The sequence below is a fragment of the Mixophyes fleayi genome, chromosome 1 (assembly GCF_038048845.1).
Source record: "Mixophyes fleayi isolate aMixFle1 chromosome 1, aMixFle1.hap1, whole genome shotgun sequence".
Taxonomy (NCBI): Eukaryota; Metazoa; Chordata; class Amphibia; order Anura; family Limnodynastidae; genus Mixophyes; species Mixophyes fleayi.
Genome location: NC_134402.1, coordinates 296,195,773 through 296,219,446, shown reverse-complemented (window position 1 = coordinate 296,219,446; position 23,674 = coordinate 296,195,773).

Below are 23,674 nucleotides of genomic sequence, written 5' to 3'. Positions count from 1 at the left end.
CCACGGATGAAGCGTCAGCTCTTTAGGCAAACAGATACCACGGATGAAGCATCAGCTCTTTAGGCAATAGAGTAACAGATGCCACAGGGCACACAGGGAAGCCACTTCTTATCATCAGGGAATGACTCAAAGAATAGGCACCTTAAGTAAGGAGGAAGTGCCTTTTAAACTAAGCATCATTAGGATCCACAAATGAGAGAGTAAAAGGAGTTTTAAAGAAGCCGGTGGGTCTGTGCATGCGCAGACCCGATTTCAAGATGGCGGTGTCGGGTGCGCTGCCCGATCACTCGGCACGTGACAGACATGGTTTGATGACTTTGGTGTGGAAGAACTTGACTGGCCTGCACAGAGCTGAATCCCATCGAACACCTTTGGGACACCTTTGGGATGAACTGGTTGAACTGAGTTTGCGAGACAGGCCTTCTCGTTCAACATCAGTGCCTGACCTCATAATTGTTCTACAGAATGAATGGGCACAAATTCCCACAGAAACACTCCAACTTCTTGTGGAAAGCCTTCCAAGAAAAGTGGAAACTTTTATCGCTGCAAAAGGGGGACCAATTCCATATTAAAGTATATGTATTTGAATACAATGTCATTACAGTCCCTGTTGGTGCAATGGTCAAGCATCTGATTACTTTTGTCCATATAGTATAGCAGGAGAGGTCTTCACCTATTACAGCCGCTTTTCCCGTAGAGTTGGACGCACTCATAGGTACTCGGATGCCCCAGGACTTAACTCAACATAGTAAAAGCTTATGAGCAGGAACCGTTAGAATGGAGATTGGAGTAATTGTGCTTCAGTTGGTGGCGAGGCAGGTGACATTTTTTTTGCAGCCACTGCAATGTTCTACATATGGCCACTGAATGTCGAAAATGACCAGAAAAAACCTTCTAACAATAACTCCCTTTTTTAAATAGAGATTTTGCTGAATGACCCTTACAAAATAAAAAAGTATTGAAAGTAGAAAAGATTACAATACATAGCCATTTTAGGAGGGGTCTAGCTGCATGCTGATTCTGACAAGCAACCTCCTTAAAATATAGATTTCACTGAATGACCCTTCCAAAATATAAAAGTATTGAAAAATAGAAGAGATTAGAATATATAGCCTTTTTTCGGAGGTCTAACTGCATGCTGACCATAACAAACAGCCTTCTTTAAATATAGATTGCACTGAATGACCTTTCCAAAATATAAATGTATTGAAAAATAGAAAGGATTAGAATATAATAATGTATTATTGGGGGGTGCAAATGCTGCATAATCTCACACGCAAATACCCATTTTTTTCTAAATTATTTCACTTGTCACTGCTCCACACAAGATTACTTTCAGTAGAAAAACTTTCAAGTCTAAAATAAAGAAATCTGCTTGTTTTTTGGATTCTGCTGCTAATAGTCTGACAGCTATAGCACTTTTTTCTCAAAGAATATACTAGTAGCCACTAGTCTGTGTAAAATGTATTTAAGATTGAAATTAAAAGCAATTGATCAGCAAACTATTGTAACTAACTTTTCTGCTTTACAATAATAACTGGATTTTATTGCTTTCCTATGTCCCTGGTTCACCCTTAACACTATTTTATCAGCAGAGCACCACAGCTAACCTCCGCCCTACACAGTGTCTCTTCTAAAATGAAATTGAAGAAAACGAGGGATGACTATATGTATATAACATGTGTTTTGCAAAAAAAAATTGGCGGAAACAACGTTTTGACTTGTTTTGAGATCCCCAACATCGGATTTGAAGTTACCCGAACCGCTCATCTCTATTAAATTTGACTGATTGTTTTATAGTTAGTTATTGTGAATGTGATAAGAATGAATAAATAGAAAATGTATATATACATACAATTATATAGATAGATATAAAATAAATCAATAAGTTAATCTTAAAATAAAATAATAATACTATAAATATGAATATATAATCTCATATGAAAGTCAGAATGAATAACACTTAGGTAACCATTATAAGATTATGGATGATTATAAGAATCACAACAATTTATCTCACCTGTTTGCAGTCTTTATAAAGTCCCTCAGCTCTACCGAACTTTTGCAGGAGCAAAATTTTTTGTTTTGGATTTCTCTGATTGTTCTTTGAAGAAGACTTGTTTTGTTTGACTGTACATCACAAATCTACCTTCTCTAATCCTTCAGCCTTGGCTTCAACCCCCCTCTATTCTATCTTCTCCAATTCTTTGATTTTGACTTTGTCCATCACTATTCTACCTTCTGCAATCCTTTGACTACAGCTTGTACCTCACGACAAGTTCTTTCATGACATAATGGCTTCACCAGACGTGGTGTGTCTCTGATAGCTACCCCAGCCAAATGGTTCTTTCCTGGGAGATGCCAGCATCGTGAAACAATGCATAGTTTCCAATTTAGAAATATAATACCTCCTCCAAAGCCAATCTGTTTGCAAGTCAGTGACAGAGCCACCTCAGAGAGAGTGGGGCACCCATTGGCTCACAGAGTGTGACAGCCTGTGATTGAAAAAAAAAAAGGCTGGCAGAAGAAATTTGCTTGAGAGCGACAGGCCAGAGCATGAGAGCCTAGATCTGCAGAATGCCTAGGAAGAGACAGAGACAAAAGCGCATGTAGGGCAAGAGACATACCGAGTGAATGCTGTTTAACTTATGTTACGTATGTTTATTGAAGATAAACTGTGACCAAAGTACTGTGCAGAAGGAGAAGGAAGATGGCTTTTATTCAGTTATCTATTTGCAACTAACCCAATGTGCTGAGATGAGAAGAAGACTTAATAGATTTGTTTCTTAATGGAGACTTAATTGTAGATCTGACATCATAGTTAATGTAAAAGTACAAGTACTTTGTTGTAGAGTTTGTTCCATTTTATTTAGGAGACAAAGATGTTTATTGAGACTATATAATTATTTTTAATTATTAGATACTGCTGCTTTGTACTATAGAATTATCTTCATAGAAAACAGACCATTACTGTAAGCTCTCCTCAACAGGGCCCTATATAGTTTTGTTTCATCAACTAATTTATACATCACATTAAAAAATAATATATAGCACAGGAGAGTGTTATATAAAGCACTGACTCTTCGTATATGTTTTTAATTGTTTATGAAGAATCCTGTTAGCGTCTAATAATATAAATAACATTATCTATATACAAGACTCAGACTGTCACACAGCTAGGTATTATAACAAAGTGACAAAGAGCAGCAAATATACATTACATTGAGTTACATCTGTATCATGGCAGCTGTTGTTTAAAAAGACATTACTAAGGATATCTCATGTGTAAAATATGCATTGACAATTATCCACAGTGTATAATTGACATATGATGCCTGAGGTACTGTCTAGATACAAAGACTATTATAATTGGATGTTTATGCCTAATGGAAAATTGGCAAATATATGAACAAAACAACATTACGGTTGTTAGTGTTATTATGACAGCAATATTTTACTATTTGATAAGCCAGCAAATAAACAAGAAGGTTGAACTACAAAAGAGGAAAAGTACGGATCGCCAGGCCATCTGGGTCTGTTTTTACAAAAATATGCACTTTTTATGAGCAAGGTGTATGTATGAGTACCATGTTGAGTATGGACTAGGTAAACAAATGCAAATATTATTATTACTATTATTATTATTATTATTATTATTATTATTATTATTATTATTTTTATTATCATAGATTTGTAAGGTGCCACAGTGCTCCGCAGTGCCCTACAGTAGGGAAAACAGGACATAAATAAAACAGGGACAAAACAAGGTAGACAAAATAAATGCAGACATGAAAACAAAGGATATGAAAGACCCTGCTTATTAGAGAGCTTACATTCTAAGTGGAGGAGGGCACAGCTGAAACAAGAGGAGGAAATTTGGCTCAGAGTGGAAATTAGGACAGTTGTGAGGGTGCATTAGTGTGAATAGTGTTATCTGGGATAAGGTCGCCTCTAAAAAAGAGATGGGTTTTCAAAGAGCGTCTCAAGATTTGAAGGCTGTGAGAAAGTCTTTTTTGAGCGTGGTAGGGAATTCCATAAGTGGGAGCTGCACGGGAGAATTATGTAATGAATTCACATACAAAAATAAGGTTTTGTTCTTTATATTCTCATGACTATTGTAAGACATAAGTGAGGCTCAACTGGGACACATTTTGGGTGAAAGACATTAAATATAAATTAACGAAGGGGTAATCCTAAAATCGTCGTAACTTTGAAGACATATATTCTGCTCTCCACCATAAACTTTTTCAGGTGGACCCACAAAAGTGGCCCATTGCCTTTTACGGGAACAGTTCCGAGGTCCATGAAGTGGCATAAACATTGAAATGTGCAAAGCAAATAAATAGGAACATTTTTTTAATAAAAAGTACTAGAGGTTTTGAGGCTGATTCAGAGTTGGATGGAAGTATAAAATAACTAACAGGACACAAAATGTATGTACACCCATATGCAGAGCTATATGCATCTTAAGATGCGTCTGCCGCTGCATTAACAGTATACATGCCTGGTTTACAATAAGTCATCATCATCAGTGCATACTTGCACCTGTCCTCTAGCAGATGCGAAGTATACAACTCCTAACAGGCCTATATGCGTGTTTCTGCAGGTCTGCATGAGACCCGTTTGCATAAACACGCTGGTAGTGTAATTGTCCTGCGTTTGCACACCCCTTCCAGCACTTGGGCAGGCATATGTACCAGAATCACAAACGTCTGCATCGGATTTCTCAGAGATTCATATATTTCTAGTGCACAGTGTATATTATAAACTAACTGATTGTCATTGTATGCACCTCTCAAAGTTGATTTGCTGAATTCTGTTTTTATTCTACTAATAACACCTGGAAATGTTGGCAGCAGAGCAGCTTAGAGTGTGCAGCCTTAATAACTGTTACAGCTATTATGAAAGGACCAGGTTCACCACCGCTCACACTTGAATTGTAAGGCAGAGGACCATGGTGCTCTGACTGGGAGCTTATGCCATTCACCCGCATGAACAGCTCTCTACCAAGTAACCCATCTGTAATAAAAATAATATACCATTGCCCAAAAATGCCCTGGCTGTGTAAAGGTTCATTGGGCTTTTCCTTGAGCCTTCATCTCCTCCAGTCATTATTGAGTAGTAGTACTCAGGGATTAGTACTTATATATAGACCATCCCGGGGCAGCGTTAGATATTCACTGTAGAATTGTTCTGTACATTTATCATTTGCATACATGTGTGTATATTTTACATATGGCATGCAATACTAATGCTATGTACATATCAAAATATTATGAGACATTTCACAAAAAGTATTTAATTGGGCTCTTAAAATCATTTGTGCCCCATGTAATAGCTCCCAATTAAATTATTTATTCTGTTATACATTTCCTCTATGTCTCTCAGTATAGGAACCTCTACTACATCCTGTCCACTCATTGTAGCACATGAGTCAGATGTAAAATTTAATATTTCACAGGGATCATTAAAAATGAAAAAAATCAGTAGTAAAGTGGTGACATGACGGTGTGTTGAAACACAGGTAGAAGGCTGTCATGGAAACATAACTATTACCCAATGACAGAATTGATGTAACTGTCATTTGCGATTCTACCCTGTGGCAAACTGCCATACTGAAACATTTTATACTTTCCAGAATAAATTCCAAAACACTTTCAGACAGTTGAATTGATGCGAGTTGCTTAGGTTTCTTAAAATGACTACCATAACAAGTATGTTATTGGTTTGTTGATACATATTAAACATCATATAAGTATGGATGAGGTCATGGAATGCAATGGAAATTATATTAAGTATTCAAACTGTCCAAAAGTCAAGGCTTTCAGATCAATCACATCAAAGAGCAAGATGAAAAAGCTTCTGGCTTTCATTTGAACATCCACAAAATATATTCCTGTAAAATAGCAAAATAGATAGTATACTTGAAAAGTCTCACTTCTGGACAATTTTAAACTCAATGAAGTACTGTAATATTGGTGGGCTTCCTATTCTGCAATCATTTTTTAAAATCTTCTAAAAAGCATTTTGAATCATTCTAGAGTGGTCAACCTGGTACTAATTCAAATTTTAGAGCTATTTAGCAACATCTTTGGTGTTGTATCTTGAGGGAAGGGCTTTTCCTATCCAAAACCTCTTTCTTGGTGAATGGGTATTTTGACTGGGATTTTGACTGCTGTTTTATTTGAGGTTTTCTTTCATCACCATTCATCATGTCTGGTAAGAGAACTACATACAAGACTAAGCCTGGAGGGGAGACATCAGCAAGAGTGTTTGTCTGTTCCAAGTGCCATATCAAGTTGCCCTGTGTCCAGTCTGGGGTGAATACCCTATGCATAGAATGCAAGGCAGAGGACCAGTAACCACACTCACCTGTGGTGACTCCCCCTGAGATTACAGATGCAACCTGGGCTAGAACTTTAGCCCACTCTATTGTGGAGCCTAAGCAGGTTGCTGCATGTCTCAGGTAGTCGAGCAATTATTCCCCCTCCTCCAACTCTCTCACGGTAGCTATGGGGAGTGATACTCTCCCCAGGGAGGAGGCAGTCTTGGGAGGAATCAGACTAATCCTTGTGTCTGGATGATGATTGCAACAGGAAATAGGGAGTAGAGCATTTAGTGCGTACTAAATATTCAGGACAATTCACTGGTAAGAGAAAGAAGAAATATACTGTTTTCCTCTCCTTTTCCCCTCAGTTGGAAGACCTATTATTTGATACATGAGCCAAACCTGGCAACATCTGTGGGGCCGTCACTCTTCTATGCTGCCTTCAGGCTCTTTGAACTCTAGTCAAAGCTACTGATAAATGTGCTGAAACTTAGAGCAGTTTTCAACACTCCAGTTAGAGAGTATCAGTTCTTGCGAGGAAGGGTCACAAACATCCAGCCTATGCAAAATCTTTGGCGCAGTCTATTGCTGATCTTAAGCAGCGCGCTGCATGTCCCAGGGAGCTAAGCAGTGATTCCCCCTCCTCCACCCTTTCCTCGGGAGCCATGGGGAGGGACACTTCTTCCCTGGGGGGCTCTTGACCAGGGTACTTCAGGGCCCTCCTTTTCAGCACCTGGCAAAGCCAGCTTAAAGTGCTCAATTCCAGAACAAATTTAAAATCCAAATAAACAACAAAAACAAATCAACAGAGAAAACATACAGTAACAAAAACGTCCATGTGCATTTGCAATATGTCCATATACATAATTGTATATAATTGGAATATTGATCCACCTTAAAGGATGATCCACCAATATTCCCACAATTAATCAATGAATGAGCATGAAGGGAATGATGTAAAATAAGGATCAGTATCAGATAAAACCAAATTACACAGAAAGGAGCACTTACAGGCAATGTAGCTGTGACAATGCTCCTGTTATCCGCGTAGATAATCTAATCTTCAAATACGATATTCCCCGATGACATGCTGGATAAAGGACCACGTACACAGGACGCGATCCTCCTCCACTCGATGCAAGCACCTATGTATTAAGAGTGTTATCCCGCAGATGACTCTTCTCCACCCGGAAGTGATGCCCCAATAAAGACACCAAGGGGAGTGGTCAGTGAAAATCAACTTTATTGAGCAACAAACAAAGTAGTACTCACATATAAGAACAGGGCATTGCAGCGCCAATGCGAGACAAGCACAATCGCATATGTAATGGAAAACAATGTCAAAGCGATGTCACTCAACGCGTTTCATTCCTCAACGGAACTTTATCAAGAGTAAGCGTATACAAGTATGTTCAATCCATTTATATGTGACTGCAGTGTACCCACTGGTTTAACACGACGAGCTGTGATAGGTGAAAAAGCAGAGGGTGGAGTCCTCTGTGTCACAGGCACTAGGAGTCTTTGCCCAGGATATCACCAGATGATGGACTTACCAGAGTAATATAGCTGGTACTATGGTTCTCTGGTAGCAGGGTGACAACGGAACAGGAGACTCAGCAATTGGTGAGAGAATGCTTAAGGAAAGTCTATGACTAGCAGCAACTGGTAATGAGTAGATGTATATACACGAGGAACCAGATGGACAAGTAAACGTGAGGAAAGTCAGTAGTCTGCGTATAGCAAGTTGTACCACTGCTATAGTGAGGAGGAATGTCCAGGAGTAGCGAGGAGGTAGTGAGTGTCAGCGGTCTGCGTATAGCAAGTTGTACCGCTGTCTATAGTGAAGGAATGGAATCCAGGTGAAGGTAGGTAACGGGGAAGTCAGTGGTCTGCGTATAGCAAGTTGTACCACTGCTTATGTGAAAGGATACTTGAAACTGGTGTCACAGGGAACAGGAGTCAGTGGTCTGCGTCAGCAAGTTGTACCACTGCTATATATATGTGAGAAGGGGCACGAGGAGATGAATGTAAAGCAGAGTATACACGGGGCACACAGAACTTGATCCCACGATGATATCCACAATACAACAATAACTGACAAGTGCTGCTTGAAGTATACAAAGTCACAATGGCTATCCAGGCAGTAGGAAACAAAGTTAATGGTAACAATAGCTTCAGTGGATAGGAGGCTCCGGAGAAGAACACAACTCAGTCCAGATGGATATGCAATACAAAAGCAAAGTCAATGGAAAGTATGCATACCGCGGTTCAGGAGAGCAGACTGTCAGAGAGACGTGCAGGGATACCTGAACGGCTGAAGGCCGGCAGGAGGTGAGACCACTGGAGGGAGGAAGCGGTAATCAGGTTGGTGCAGCACACGACAGGTAATCCAGAATCAACGAAGCAATACTCAGGAAGCAGTAGTAAGTGAAACTGGAAACATGATGAACATGGGAGAGTTGAGGCTGTCTGGTATCCAGTAGTAGTGGTGGAGGCAGCGGAGAGCTGACACGATAAACACTGGAGAGTTGAGACGATCTGGAACTCTGTAGTAGTAACGGAGGCAGCGGAGAGATGACACGATAAACACTGGAGAGTTGAGACGATCTGGAACTCTGTAGTAGTAACGGAGGCAGCGGTGAGCAGACACGCTGAACACAGGAGAGTTGAGACGAACTGGAGTCCGGTCGTAGTAGCAGATAGGAATCAGCTGAGTGCAGGCACGATGAACACAGGAGAGTTGAAACGAACTGGAGTCCGGTAGTAGTAGCAGATAGAAATCAGCTGAGTGCAGGCACGATGAAAACAGGAGAGTTGAAGTGGTCTGGAAACCACAATAGCAGTAAACAGGAATCAGCAGGAGCTGAATACACGAGGAAACACAGGAACACCTTCAGAGGCTCATGGGGAATGAGACTCCAAGATCAGGCAACCAGGTAATGATCACAGGTGGTTTAAATAGGGAGGGTTGCCTGATCATCCAATCAATTAAAAGCAACAGGTACTGAAGGTTTGATAAGGGCTGCACATGCGCAGACCCTCAGGAAGGCGGACGGCCACGGTTCCTGAACACACGGGAAATGGCACTCACAGTCCGGTGAGTGACACTCTGTCCCTCCCGTACAGATCCCATGATATTTTATTAACCCCTTCATACTCCAAAATCAATGCCAAGCTATCCCATATAATAGTAATCTGAGATCCATCAATATGAATGCATGTACATAATAATCGCCACAAGTAATCACTCCATTTAGCAAAGACTTATGGCTACTATTAAAAATATGCTCATGAGGTTAAAAGACAAAATACAAAAGTATAATTAAAAAAATAAACTAAATGAAATACATATACAAATACTTATAAAAATATACATATAAATATCTGATAAAAATAAAGTCTCCTGAAGTATCCATATATGCCCTAATTAAATTAAGGGATATAGAACCTAAAAACATATTGCACACACCTTTTAACAGATGAGTATAAAGTATCATAATAAATGACCGGATATTATACTATAACAGATGATTCTAAAGTATCATTATAAATAACCCTATATACTATTGTATTGGGTTAATATATTATACCCATTGTAGCAATAAGAACACTAAATGTACACAACAACCTCACTGTTTCGTCATATGATCGTATTAATTTGGAAGTCAATATTCATCGCTTTAGGGGCTAGAGTCTTCAGTTGGAAAATCCATTTTGTTTCCTCCTTCCTTATTGATTTTCCTATTAAAATCACTTCCCCTCCAGTCTCACTTTATCTGAGTCAAAGCCATAAATTTGAGTCCTTTAGGGTCACCTCCACGATGTTGTGAAAAATGTTGCCATACACTATGTAAAGTGTTCCCTTTTTTGATGTTCCTAATATGTTAACTAATGCGCACTTTTAGTTTCCTAGTAGTGCGTCCCACATACTGAATGTGACACGGACACTCTAGTAAATACACAACATTTTGACTGTTACAAGTGAGGTGTTCTTTTACCGTGAGCTGTTCCAATGGCTGATTGGACTGAAAGGAACAAATAGGTTTGTTGAAATGATAACTCAAAGTTCTACAATTGACACATGTACCACAATAATAAAAAACCCTTTGGAAGATACCTCTGATAACCAATTGTGGGGGGGGGGCCACCTTCACTGGTATATAACTCTGAGTGATCTTGGAAGACAGATTTGGCGCTTTTCTATAAACAAGTTCAGGTATAGTGGATAGAATACTTTGTAGTGTATCATCCTTCAGGAGTACATGCCAATGTCGATTAAGAATTTTATTCAACTGAGAGGCTGATCAGGAATACTGCGTTATAAATAAAGGCTCCTGATCCCACTTAACATCCTGTTCCTTATTGGCCTTATGGTTATATTGGAGTAAAGTCGCCTTATTTGTTTCAAATGCTTTATTCACCAGACTAGGATCACACTGTTTTTCCAAGAACTTCTCCCTCAGTTGTTCACTCTGTGCGTCATATACATTGAGATTGGTACAATTCCACGAATTCTATGGAGTTGTCTTTGCAGAATATTGGTCAACCAGTTGTAATGATGATGGCTCGTGGCCAGGATATACCCATTGATATCTACAGGTTTAATAAATGTCTTGGTTTTAATGGTGTTATCTTCTATATAGATCTCCAAGTCCAAATATTGGACTTTTTCTTGACTGCAGGCACAGGTGAATCTCAAATTGTTCTCGTTGTGGTTAATGTATTGTAGGAAATCATCCAACAATTGGTGAGTACCCCTCCAAACAATAAGAACGTCATCAATGTAACGCCTCCAGAGCACTAAGTTTGCCCCAAATTTGTGGGAGGACCAGATGTAGTCTTCCTCCCACTTGCTCATAAGCAAATTTGCATAGCTTGGGGAAAACCTAGTGCCCATTGCTGTACCTTGAGTCTGCAGATAGTACATACCATAATACCATAAATAATTGTGTTGAAGTATAAATTCTATACTATCCAATATAAAATCTACCTGAATCTGTGGTAATACACTTACTGGTTCTAAAAAGTATCTGGAACTATCTAGGCCCTGCTGGTGGTCCCACTCTCTAGAGCAGATTTAAGATGTTCAATTAAAAGCTTATGATATTCATGTGTTTGATGTTGTGACAGTTGACAATAAGTGATAGTGTCACTAAGTATCCTGGACATTTCAGTATGATAATCTAGTAGATCTAAAATGACCAAACCCCCACCCTTATCAGCCGTTTTGACAATAATCTCCTCATTTTTCTGTAGACTACATAATGCTTCCCTCTCTGCTCTGGTTAAATTGTCCTGGCAAAGTCAGTGTCTGGTCAAGGTTTCACCCTCTTTGAAAAGAATCATGGAATCTGCTAATCCTACAAGACAGCAGATGTGCCAGGCTCCAGTGGTTCTTATGTCCTGGGAGGGATCAAACTCTGAATCTTCCTCCCAGAAGGAAGGTGAGGTGGCTCAGGACTCTGACCCTGAGTTTTTCTTGTGTCTGGATGAGGATTGCAACAGGAAACAGGGAGTAGAGGACTTAGTGCAAGCTGTTTAGCGGTTACAAAATATTCAGGACAATTCACTGTTTAAGAGGGAGAAGAAACAGACTGTTTGCCTCCCCTAAGTTGTAAGACTTGATATGTGATGCATGGACCAAACCTGACAGATGCTGTGGGACTGTTACCGCTCTTTGCCGCTTTCAGGGTCTTTAAACTTTTGAGGAGTCAAAGCTCCAAATAAATGTGCTGAAACTCAGAGTAGTTTTCAATGCTTTAGAGGGCACTAATTCTTGTTGTTATGCACATGGGTATGTACTTCCAATCAGTGTTGACGCGGGCCTACCAAGACGTGGAGTCTTATGAACTACCTGGACTTCATCAAAAACCGCCGGAAGGAGGGATGGATTTAGCAGCCGGGAATCCGCAGGTCATGGCCCTTGGATCAGCCCACTGATGTGGAAAATAGGAAAAGAGACAGCAGCAGAAGGAGAACAGATCAGCGGGGTGCTTGTATTACTATGCTAGTATAGGAAAAGACAAGCCGTGGTCAGAGATGATAGTCAAGGTCTGGTAAACATTCTGGTATGCGCAGTACAAGGCAGGCCCAGAGCTGAAGTCAGAGGAGGTCGCCAAAGTCTGGTACACGTTCCTGTATGCAGAGTACAAAAGGAGATCTGGAGCCGTAGTCAGAGGAAGTATCCAAGGTCTGGTATGCATTACTGTATGTGCGGTACAAAGGGAAACCCAGAGTTTTCAGTCAGAGGGAATCAGCGGTCATACACCCAAATTCAGTTAGAGAAGTATAAGGGAATATCCAGGAATGTAACTAATGGCAAGCAGGGTCTGGTACACAGTGCTGGGAGTATCCAGGAGTGAGGTCAGCCAGGCAAAGATTAATACACAGGGAGACAAGGCACTAGGAGAAGGAGGATCGTAGGAGTCAGACGCTAGGGTAATATCTTGTTGCTCTGACACTGGACAAGTGTCAGGGCAGTTCTTTTATAGCAAGGGGAAGTTCAAATTCTCCACTTGAGCACACATGATCACAGAGGGTAGAGAGCTGCATGTTCAGAAGACAGCGTGGCAGCACATCACTGGATCATAGAGCATGGAGAAGGTAAGTTACTCACACTTGTGAGTAAGGGGCATAAAGATCCAGTCAGACAATGCCAGGGCAGGGGCATACTTCAAACATCAGGGGGCACCAAGTGCTTCCTGGCCATAAAAGAAACCAACCAGGATCATGTGATGGGTGGAGCGGAATGTGCTGGGTTTTGAGGTGGTACTGTCATGAACTTACCTTACTCGCTCCCCCGCCGCTCCGTCAGTCCCGGAAGCCGCACTTCCGGGTTCGGCGGTCACATGACCGCAACTCTGGGTGGAGAGTTTGAATCTCGGCTCCTATTTAAAACCCACTCTGACACTCGGTGAGTGTCAGAGCAACTTACCTGTGTTCCTGGCTCCTGTTCTTTTGGATATTCCTTGTGCCTGCTGCCTGTGAAGTGTTTCCTGTATACCAGTCCCTGCTAGTCCCACCTTCCCGGATCTCCTGCTCTCCTGTACCGACCCGGCTTCCTGACCATTCTGATTGCCTGTGACCATGACCCGGATTGTCTGACGCCTCTTTGTCTCCGCCGCCAGTCGGTGTACCAAACCCGGATTCCTCCATGCTGCACATACCTGTCTATCCGATTCTACGTGTAACGGCACCAGCTGTCGTCCTACATCTCCTCTACTCACTGCTCCAGCCGCGATACTACATCTTGAGATGAGCCTGAAGACCGCGTCCTGTCTTCCCGCAGCTAGGTCCATCCCACCTTGCGACGGTTCTTGGTGAACATCGGGGAGTCCATTAGACTACGCACCTCAGGTAAGCCGGCGCTAATCAAGATTAGTTCCGAATCCTGCTAATCTATTACATGTACTTATTCCTGGGGTGGAAAACTGGGAAACCTTTCACTTAAGGAATGGTCAAGGCTTTCAGAAGATTGTGGGACAGATGGAGTCAGCCACATGTCGAAATAATGGAATCTTTGTTGAACCACAAGGTGGAGTGCTTTGTTTCCAGGACAAAGGACCAAAAGTCATTGTTGGTAGACACCATGTTGGTTCTTTGGAACTTTCTCCTGATTTGCCTGTTCCCACTAGTAGCAATGTTTCCATGGGTGCTGTAGAGGGTAAAAAGAGAGGGAGGGAGTTCAGTTGATTCTGGTGATGCTGGAATGGACTAGAATGGTACACTGACCTTTTCAGCTTGGCAGAGGGACCCTCATGGTATCTGTCTCCAAGACAAGCGGTCATTTCATCAACAAAGTTTAGTTTGGCTGTGTCACGAACGCCCAGCCTGTTCCAGATACTGCAATCTGAACAGCTGGCGGTGACTGGCAACACCTTAGTCACTTAGCAATGAATACACCTTTTCTGCCACCACAAAGGATTTATTATGGTGTCCTTACATTCACCAGAACCATTTATTAATGTTTCACACTTAAATCACGTACACATGTAGCATGAGCCTCCCTGGGCTTAGTAAGTTCACAAAGAATCTCGGAAAACACACTAGATTCACCACTTATGCCCCTTGGCACGAGAGGCCATCTGCGATCCCATATTCTGCACCCTTCCCATGCTGAATTGTGAAGTTATATTGCTGCAAAATTAAGCTCCATCTTAACAGTTTTCCATTATCCCCAAAAACTCTATTCAGCCAGTTTAGAGGATTATAGTCTGTAATAATTGTGAAATTCCATCCATACAGGTAGGGCTGTAGCTTTTAAAGTGCCCATACGATGGCTAGGCACTCTCGTTCAATGGCCACCTCTCGGGGGATTAATTTTCTACTTAGGAAAATGATAGGGTGCTCCTCCCCCTGTGCTGTGACCTAGCTAAGGACAGCTCCTAGTCCATAGTTAGATGCGTCGGTCTGTACTATAAATCTCTGTTTGAAATCTGGGGCCTATAGCATAGGGGACTGGGCCAGAGCAGATTTCAGAGCTATAAATGCATTCTCACAATCCTCTCTCCAATTAACCACATGTGGTCATTTCTGCTTTGTTAAGTCAGTCTGAGGTTTGGCTAGGGTACTATAATGGGGCACGAACTTTCGATAATACCCAGCTGTACCTAATAAAGACATGACCTGCTTTTTCATGGTAGGGTTGGCCACGCCATGATAGCCTCTACCTTGCCTGGCTCTGGGCGGAGGTTACCTCACCCTACACAGTGCCCCAAGTACTGGACTTCCCGCATGCCAAGCTGGCACTTCTCTGGCTTGATAGTCAGACCTGCCTCAGTAATTCGGCCTTACACACTATACAGATGAATCAGGTGCTCCTTCTAGGTCTGGCTGAACACCACAATATCATCCAGGTAGGCATTTGCATGTCCCTCCTGGCCCACTAGCAGGTCATTGACCAGGCGCTGGAAGGACGCAGGTGTATTTTTCATTCCAAAGGGCATGACCAAAAACTCAAACAGCCCAAATGGGGTGATAAATGAAGATTGCTCAAGTGCCTCGGGTGATCATGGGATCTTCCAGTACTCTCTACTGAGATCCATGATGGTGATGTAGCATGCCTAGGCAAGCTGATCTAGTAGTTCATCTATCCTAGGCATAGAATAAGCATCAAACACTGTGTTGCATCATTCAACCTCCTATAGTCTACACAGAACCTGGTGTCCCCACATTTGTTTGGGACCAGAACCACTGGGGCAGCGCAAGAACTGTGAGACTTTTGAATTACCCCTAGCTGCAACATCTCGTCTATTTCCAATTTCATTGCTTCTTGCACTTCTAGGGAAGTATGATATGCTGACTGTGTGAGGAGGGTCTGGTTGCCTGTGTTTACGCGATGTGTGACCAAGTGTGTCTTTCCAGGTTTTCCTGTAAAATGGGACTGATAGGGCCGTAGCATGTCAGCCAGCTGCTCTAGCTTAGAGTCAGACAGATCTTCACTGCAGTGAACGTCTGCTAGGGACCCTGCCTCTCTAGCAGCAGCTGCTAAATCTGCCAAGAGTTCAGACTCCTGATCGGTCTCAGGCAAACTACACACAGCTAATACACAAGCTTCCCTGATATGATAAGCTTTGAGCATGTTGATGTGATATACCTTCTGCATTTTTTGGCCCTCATCTTTTGTCACTGCATAATTGACATCATTAATGCGATTTAAAATGGTGTAGGGGCCCTCCCAGGCAGCCTGCAACTTGTTCTGCCGCATAGGTATCAGAACCAGAACTTTTTGCCCTACCTGAAATATGCGTTCTCTTGCATTGTGGTCATATCACAGCTTCTGTTGCCTGCGCAGCTTTCAGGTTGCTCTGTGCCATCCCCATTAAGGACGGCAATTTTTCCCCTTAACTGCACTACATAGTGTACCAGTGACATTTCTGGGATGATCGCTTTCCCTTTTCACTCTTCCCTAATCAAATCTAACTGGCCGCGCACCCAGCACCCGTACAGGAGTTCAAAGAGTGAGAAGCCATTGAATTCCTGCGGTACCTTGCAGTATGCAAAGAGGAGGTGCGGCAGGAACCTCTCCCAGTCTCTTCCCTGTGACTCCACAAAAGTCCTAAGCATTTGTTTTAGGGTTCTATGAAGGCGTTTGCACAGCCCGTTGGTAATATGGGGAAGTAATTGAATGATTCACCTGCATCTTTTTACAAAGACTCTGCATGAGGTTAGACATGAATTGGTTACCTTGATCAGTTAACATTTCTTTTGGGAACCCCATCCTGGAGAACATAGTTATAAGGGCATCTACTACCTTGTCTGAGCGAATGGAGGAAACAGCTACTGCTTCTGTGTACCTAGTAGCATAATCCACTACAGTCAGAATGCACTCTTTCCCTGAGCTACTGGGAATGGCTAGGGGACCCACAATATCCACAGCAACCTATTCAAATTGTTTTGATATGATGAGCAGGGGAATGAGAGGGGCATTCCCCACATCACCAGACGTCCCAACAACCCGACACGCATGGCATGAGCGACAGTACTTGGCTATGTCAGCCAGCATGCCAGGCCAGTAAAAATTATGTACCAAATGAGCTTTAGTTCTGGCAACACCCAAATGTCCTGCTAGAGGTATTTCATGGGCTACTTTCCGCAACCCCTCCCTATAGGTTTGAGGTACAACTAGTTGCCTGTGTCAAGTCAGGATGGTCTGGAAATGAGCCCGTACAATTTGCTTGAATGGTTAATACCCCCTTGGAGGTGCGGAGTCTAAGAGACGGGGAGGTTTTTCCAAAGGGACCCCCGCAAGGAGGTTTGGGCTTAGCGGCTCCCTTACTGCAGGTTGCGGTCCTCTCAGGAGATGACGAGCGAGATTGCAAGGAGAACCAACGGGAGCAATGGAGGAGAAGAAAAGACGGGCAGTACAAGAGGAACCAGAGAAAAGGAACACAAGGATGTGATGATCTGCAGCTGTACAGGATGTAGAAGTCCTGGGGTGCTTGGAAGCCCCTAGTAACAGGAACACAAGGATGTGATGGTCTGCAGCTGTAGATGGTATAGTAGTCCTTGAGAGCTGTGACAGCCCCTAGTTGCAGAACACAGAGGTGCAATGATCTGCGGCAGCAAGGTATAGCAGTCCTGGGTGTTTGGCAACCCTTATTTGTGGAACACAGAGATGAGATGACCTGCGGCAGCAAAGTATAGCAGTCCTGGGGTGTTTAGCAGCCCCTAGTGGTAGGACACTGAGATGCGATAATCTGCTGCAGTAAAGTGTAACAGTCCTGAGGTGCTTGGCAGCCTCTAATTGTAGGACACTGAGAAGCGATGATCTGCAGCAACTAGGTATAACAGTCCTGGGGTGTTTAGCAGAAACCGATCAGCGCAGAGGAATCACAGGAGACAGAAAGCCAAACGACTGTTCTAGGGAAGAGACTAGAAGATCTGGCACCATTCCAGAACAGGAGCCGGTTTATATAGGTTAGTCAGCAGGCTGATTGGGTGAATAGAATGAATGAATGAAATGAAGGTGCCGGTTCGCGCATGCGCGAATGTCCGTCAGGATGTCGCCCAATGAAGGTAGCCGCGGCGTCCGTCCGAGAGAACACTGGGACAGCGGAGACCCATCGGATCAGCAGTTCTGAAGGGTGATAGCCTGTCAGCAATTACATTTAGATGCATACTCGTGACATTTTTCTTCACCTTCAAGACAGGACTGACTGACCCTGACCCTCACTGCTGATAGACTGGAATAAGTGTGTTGTTCTGCTTTGAACGTGTCACTTCTGAGCTTAGTGTTGCACACAGCATGAGGTCACTCATTGAAATCACTGCATGAATCTGCAGCTTCTAATGTGAGGGAGGGGGTGGAGAAGGAACAGCGTCTAGTGAACTTTCCTCCACACTTTCATCTGTGCTGCTCTCCGGGTCACTACTACTAAGGCATTGGATACATTTTCACACTTTGGGTCACCTTCAGAACTGGGCACAGGTAAATCGATCTGACTATCTAAAACATTAGCAGACATGGTTATCACATTTAGGCACAATCTCACACATTTTGCCCTGATCAAATTCACAACCCAGGGGATTTAAATTTATAGTGTCTCCAACAAGAGCATTATCAACAAACACATTGGCACATAAGCCCTCTCTCTGCATCACAGGTACCTGCAAATCTGCATGAGCAGCACATGAAATTTCATTACATATTTGTGCACTTATTTTATTCTGGTCAGCAGAGTCCATCTGAGAAAGAATAGTTTGCACTAGTGCGTCAAAAATTACATCACTTTCATTTATATAAGCAGCGTGCATCCTTCCCATATCAGTACCGTGGTAGGCAGATTGTCTACTACCCCAACATCTTGTATTCATCTGACAGATACCCAATCTAGATACACTCTGGCTAGGGGTACTGCAGAATGTAGGCCCCCCACACCTTGCACAGCAATAGTCTTCCTGAGAATAATGTTCTCACTAGAGCTGGATGTACAAGAATCAGGTCTGCGCCAGAGTCTAACAACCGAATTGCGACTTGGTGTCCTACCTTAACCACTTGCAGATTGTCTCTGGGGCATTCTTCGGGTCCTCATGCACACAGGATGGCCGGCACTGGCTTTCCTGCTGGGCTCCCCACAGGAGAAGGGGGTAATTGACACTGATATGCTCCACTTCATCGCATGTAAAACACCTGCAGCAAGTTGCCAAAACAGGTTTTCCCCCACCCGCCAAAAGGTGCGGCACAGCTGGTTTGTTTGAAGGGGAACTCAGGGGTGATCCTCCAGGTTGCCTCTCTTTCCACATAGTTTGCGCTAGCGCTCCCCAACTCTTCCTCGTTACAGGAGCCCTGGTAACTGTGTACTTGTCGGCCAGCCTAGCAGCTGCTTGCGCTGCCTTAGGGTCACGATCCACAACCCATTCCTCACCTCATCGGGGCACAGTGTGAGGAACTGCTCCTGTAGAAAAATATCCTTTAGCTTATCATAGTCCAGTACCTGCAATCCCTCAATCCATTGATGCATCATGGATGATAATTGCGCTAACAGTCCGGCATAGGTATCAGAGAGACTGCGCTGTGAGTCTTGGAACTTATGCCTGTAAGCCTCAGGAGTTATGCTGAAACGAAGTAACAAGGCTTTCTTAATTGCAACATAATCGCCGTCCAGATCCTGGGGAAGGTCGGCAAACGCTTCCAAAGCTTTCCCTCTCACTGGGGTCCAGCTCAAAGTGTGGGCAAGTCCTTTCAAATCCCCTCAGGAACGCATCAAGTCGCCGTCCTTTTCCAACACGGGAAATTGGTCGTCCCTGGTTTTTTTCCTCCCCGGACCTCGGTCTGTCAACTGGCTGTTGAGCCTGGCTAGTTCCAGCTGGTGTTCACATTCGGCTTGACGCTCTGCAGCTTTCCTGTCTGCAGCAAAGCGGCATTCGGCAGCCTCCCTGTCTGCAGCAGCGCGGCGTTCGGCAGCCTCCCTGTCTGCACGTCATTCAGCAGCATCCCGGTCTGCAACAGCGCGGTGTTCGGCAGCCTCTTGGAGTTGATGGATCAGCTGCAACGAGGTTGCAGGATCAGCATCCTTCAGCTGTTTGAGAGCAGCATGATGGTAACTGTTCAGGGTAGACTTCCCACTTGATTGAACAGAGGTATTTGTGGTAATATATAGTGCTGACTGCTCTTCTGAAGCAGAGAGGTTTTCTGCCTCCTCCAACTCTTAGTTTCTGATCAGCCTCCATAAGCGCTTGAATTAGTTGCTCTTGGTTCCTGCCAGGGACGACAACAATTCCTCTGTCGACACACATAGACAAAAGTTCATCCTTTTTCATCTGCTTATAGTCAGTGGCCATGCTGAACCTCACACTTCCACCAAATAAAAAATAGAAAAGAAAAGGTAGGGGGAAAAGAAACTATATGTGCAGTATGTCCTTTAACATTTTGTAAGCCTTGAGCGTAATCTCTGGTCAATTAGGATGCTGACTCTCTCTAGAATCACACACCACTAATTCACTTCAAGTTCTTATGATAAAAAGAAAAATAATATCAATCCCACCAAGCTGCCCACCAGTTTGTCATGAACGCCCAGCCTGTATCAGATACTGCAATCTGAACAGCTGGCTGTGACTGGCGTCACCTTAGTCACTTGGCAATGAATACACCTTTTCTGCCACCACAAACAATTTATTATGGTGTCCTTATGTTCACCAAAACCACTTATTAATGTTTCACACTTACATCACGTGCACATGTAGCATGAGCTTCCCTGGGCTTCGTAAGTTCACAAGGAATCACAGAGAACACAGTAAATTAAATGTATTTAATCTGAAAAATGATTCCAAGGCTTAGTTACAAAAAAGTTTATAACAAGACATACATTAACTTGCACAAGTAAGTTTCAGAAAATAAAATGGAAAATAAAACCAGAGTCACTACTTAATAGTTAAGACTTGGTGTGTGTGTGAGGGAACACAAATGAGAAATATGAGACATTTCAGACTTGATAGACCCTCTCATGAAAATGCACACTCCAAGGCAGAAGATTTTAAACCTTTTTCCACATAGCTCTCACCCCCACCTTTGGAGATTAGCTGTCAATAAGGACAGATTGATCTTCCAAATGTCACAGGGCTTTCAAAGTGATCTAGGGATGTCCTGAGATCTGGAATGTTCACAGAACCTGAGTTCTCATCTCTGCTCGTTCGGCTTGGCTGGTCAGGTCCACATCCTCTATCTCTTTCTTGCTAATTTCAAAAGATTATTGACACTTGTATAGGTTGAGAGTCATGTCATCTAGCAAAGCACGCATTGAGATTACATTACAAGGTTACATACAATATACATTGTCATACCTGATTATTAAGGGAAAATAGCAATAATACATAATTGTCACAGGCTGGCTTTAACAGTGTGGCTTTTGAAGCCATGATCCTTAGAGTTAAGGCGATATCTGTTACAGACCATGCTCAGGGCAAGGAAGCTGGTATCAGGCAAGAATTATCACAGGGTCTGGAAGACTTGCATCTCCTGGTGTAAAAGACAGGGAGTTCCTACTTCTTCTTTTGAGTCGTCCTGTATGGGAGTTTGAGCTCCTCGAAGGTTTCAACCCTTTCAGTTTTCTTTCAGAGAAAACTGGCACTTTTATCAGCAGTGCAAACTTTACAGGGAATGATGCATGTGCAGCCTCCATAAATTCCCTCACTAGCTTCTTGGCATCTCAACCTGGTGCTCACAGCTTTACAGCAACCTCCCTTCAAACCTATGGATTCAATGGAGTTAAAGTTTCTTTCCTGTATAACTACTTTTCTATTGGCGATCTCAACAGCTAGGAGAATTTAGGAGCTGGAGTTGGAGGCCCTGTCTCTGTCTATAGGTCTCCGATCTCATCTTTCAAGAAGACAGGGCTATTCTATTGACTAAACCTTCCTTTTAGCCAAAAGTGGTCTCCAAGTTCCACCTTAATCAGGACATTTTGATTATGGCCTTAGTCTGCAGAACTTGTCCGGAAAAAGAGGCCTCTCTTCCCTGTCTGGATGTTGTCAGGGCCTTTAGGACCTATGTTCATATGACCCTTGAAGTGCTCAGGACGGATGACCTTTTTGGTCACTGATGATACCCATGAGAGGTTTGCCAGTTTGCCTGTTCATCAGGTTTACATTGGGGCAGGAAAGCTGGTCACTAAAATGCTATGGCACATTTTACCAGATCTGTGAGTGCCTCCTGAGAGTGTGCGGCACAGGCCCTCGGCTGAGCAGCTGTGTCAGGTGACCGGTCTTCATTCACACGTCCACAAAATTTTATAGATTCTACAGGCCTGATTCATTGAGGAAAGTAAGACAAAAAATGAGTACGTTTTCTCCTGGAAAAAACATTGTTTTTAAAGCACAATCAGAGCAGCCGGGCAGCACACTCTTCTTGTCTGTCTCTGTCGAATGGACCTGCACATAGTGTGTAGCCGCTGGCAGCATGCCCTGCCCCAATCGCTTCCCCCCCCCCCCCCCCCTCCTGGACCTGCCACTGTCTCAGACACAGAACTATGTAGCTGCAGGGAAAGGCACAGTCATGACATCAAAGTGGTTTCACCCAGATGCGGAATTAATGCATCTGCATATAGTGTCGTGTTCTTCTATACTGAACCCACTGCCCAAAAGCTCCCTTTGTGGTCAGGTTTCACAAGCTCTCTAAAGTCATTGATTTTTGCCACATAACCACAGTGAAGGAACGGTAACTCTGTGGGTTACTGACAATTTCATTTTCATGGCATCTTCTAGGTAAGAATGAGACTAGGTCAATGGGAAAACTACTAATGTAAAACTCAAAGGGTTAATACATATATATATATATATATATATATATATATATATATATATATATATATATATATACATACACACACATATATACATTGGTTGATGGGGGGGTGTATACAGTTGTATTACATACCGTCACTTCTCCTACTGCTTTCATTGTAAAACTATCGAATTCCATTCATATACATCCTCATCACATTTTTTCATACCGCTACTTCTATATTTATTTATATATATATATATATATATATATATATATCATACGCACACTATACACACAATATATATATATATATATATATATATATATATATGTGTGTGTATACACTTATATAATATCTATACACATTTTCATATTTAAACCTGTAATTATCTCATCCCATAACATTTATTTATTCCTAAATTGAGGTTTCTATTTAACATGCCTACACTGAACTAACATTTCATAAATTGTATTCAGACTCTGACTGTCTGCATATTTGTATGACACTGTTAATTTGCAATGAGCAAAATGATCTCAAAACATTCTCATTCTCCTCAATTAGTGTGCCCACCCATTTATTTTCTTGCTGCTTAAGCAAGATTGATATGAGTCCTCCAGCACACTGCTGCAGTTATTAATACCATGTCTCCACATGCTCTAGACAGCAAAACAGGTTGTAGCGTCTTCACCGCTGACAGTACCAGTCATACCTTCTATGCTGATAATCTAGCAGCTAACTTCATAAATCAATGAAAATCACACATTATGAATGATTTGTCATACTTTTAGATGAGTGCATAGATATTGCATTATTTATCTTGATTTTGAAACACCTAAAACATCAAAATGTTTTAACCCCTCAAATTTTTTTAAAATTATCGCTAAATATTTTTTTCTATGATATAGTACAGGTTGCAGCATTTTACTTATCCTATTTCTTACCTGTAATTCGTATTAAAACAGCTTTGTTTACATGGGAAATTAATTATTTTATACAAGCTCACAGCCTGCTGCCATATTTTAAAGAAAGTCCATCCCACATAAGGCATTAATTTTATACAGTGCCTTTTACATGTGTGTTTCTTTTAACTTATGCTTATGTAACTGACATTTTCTTTTTGTCA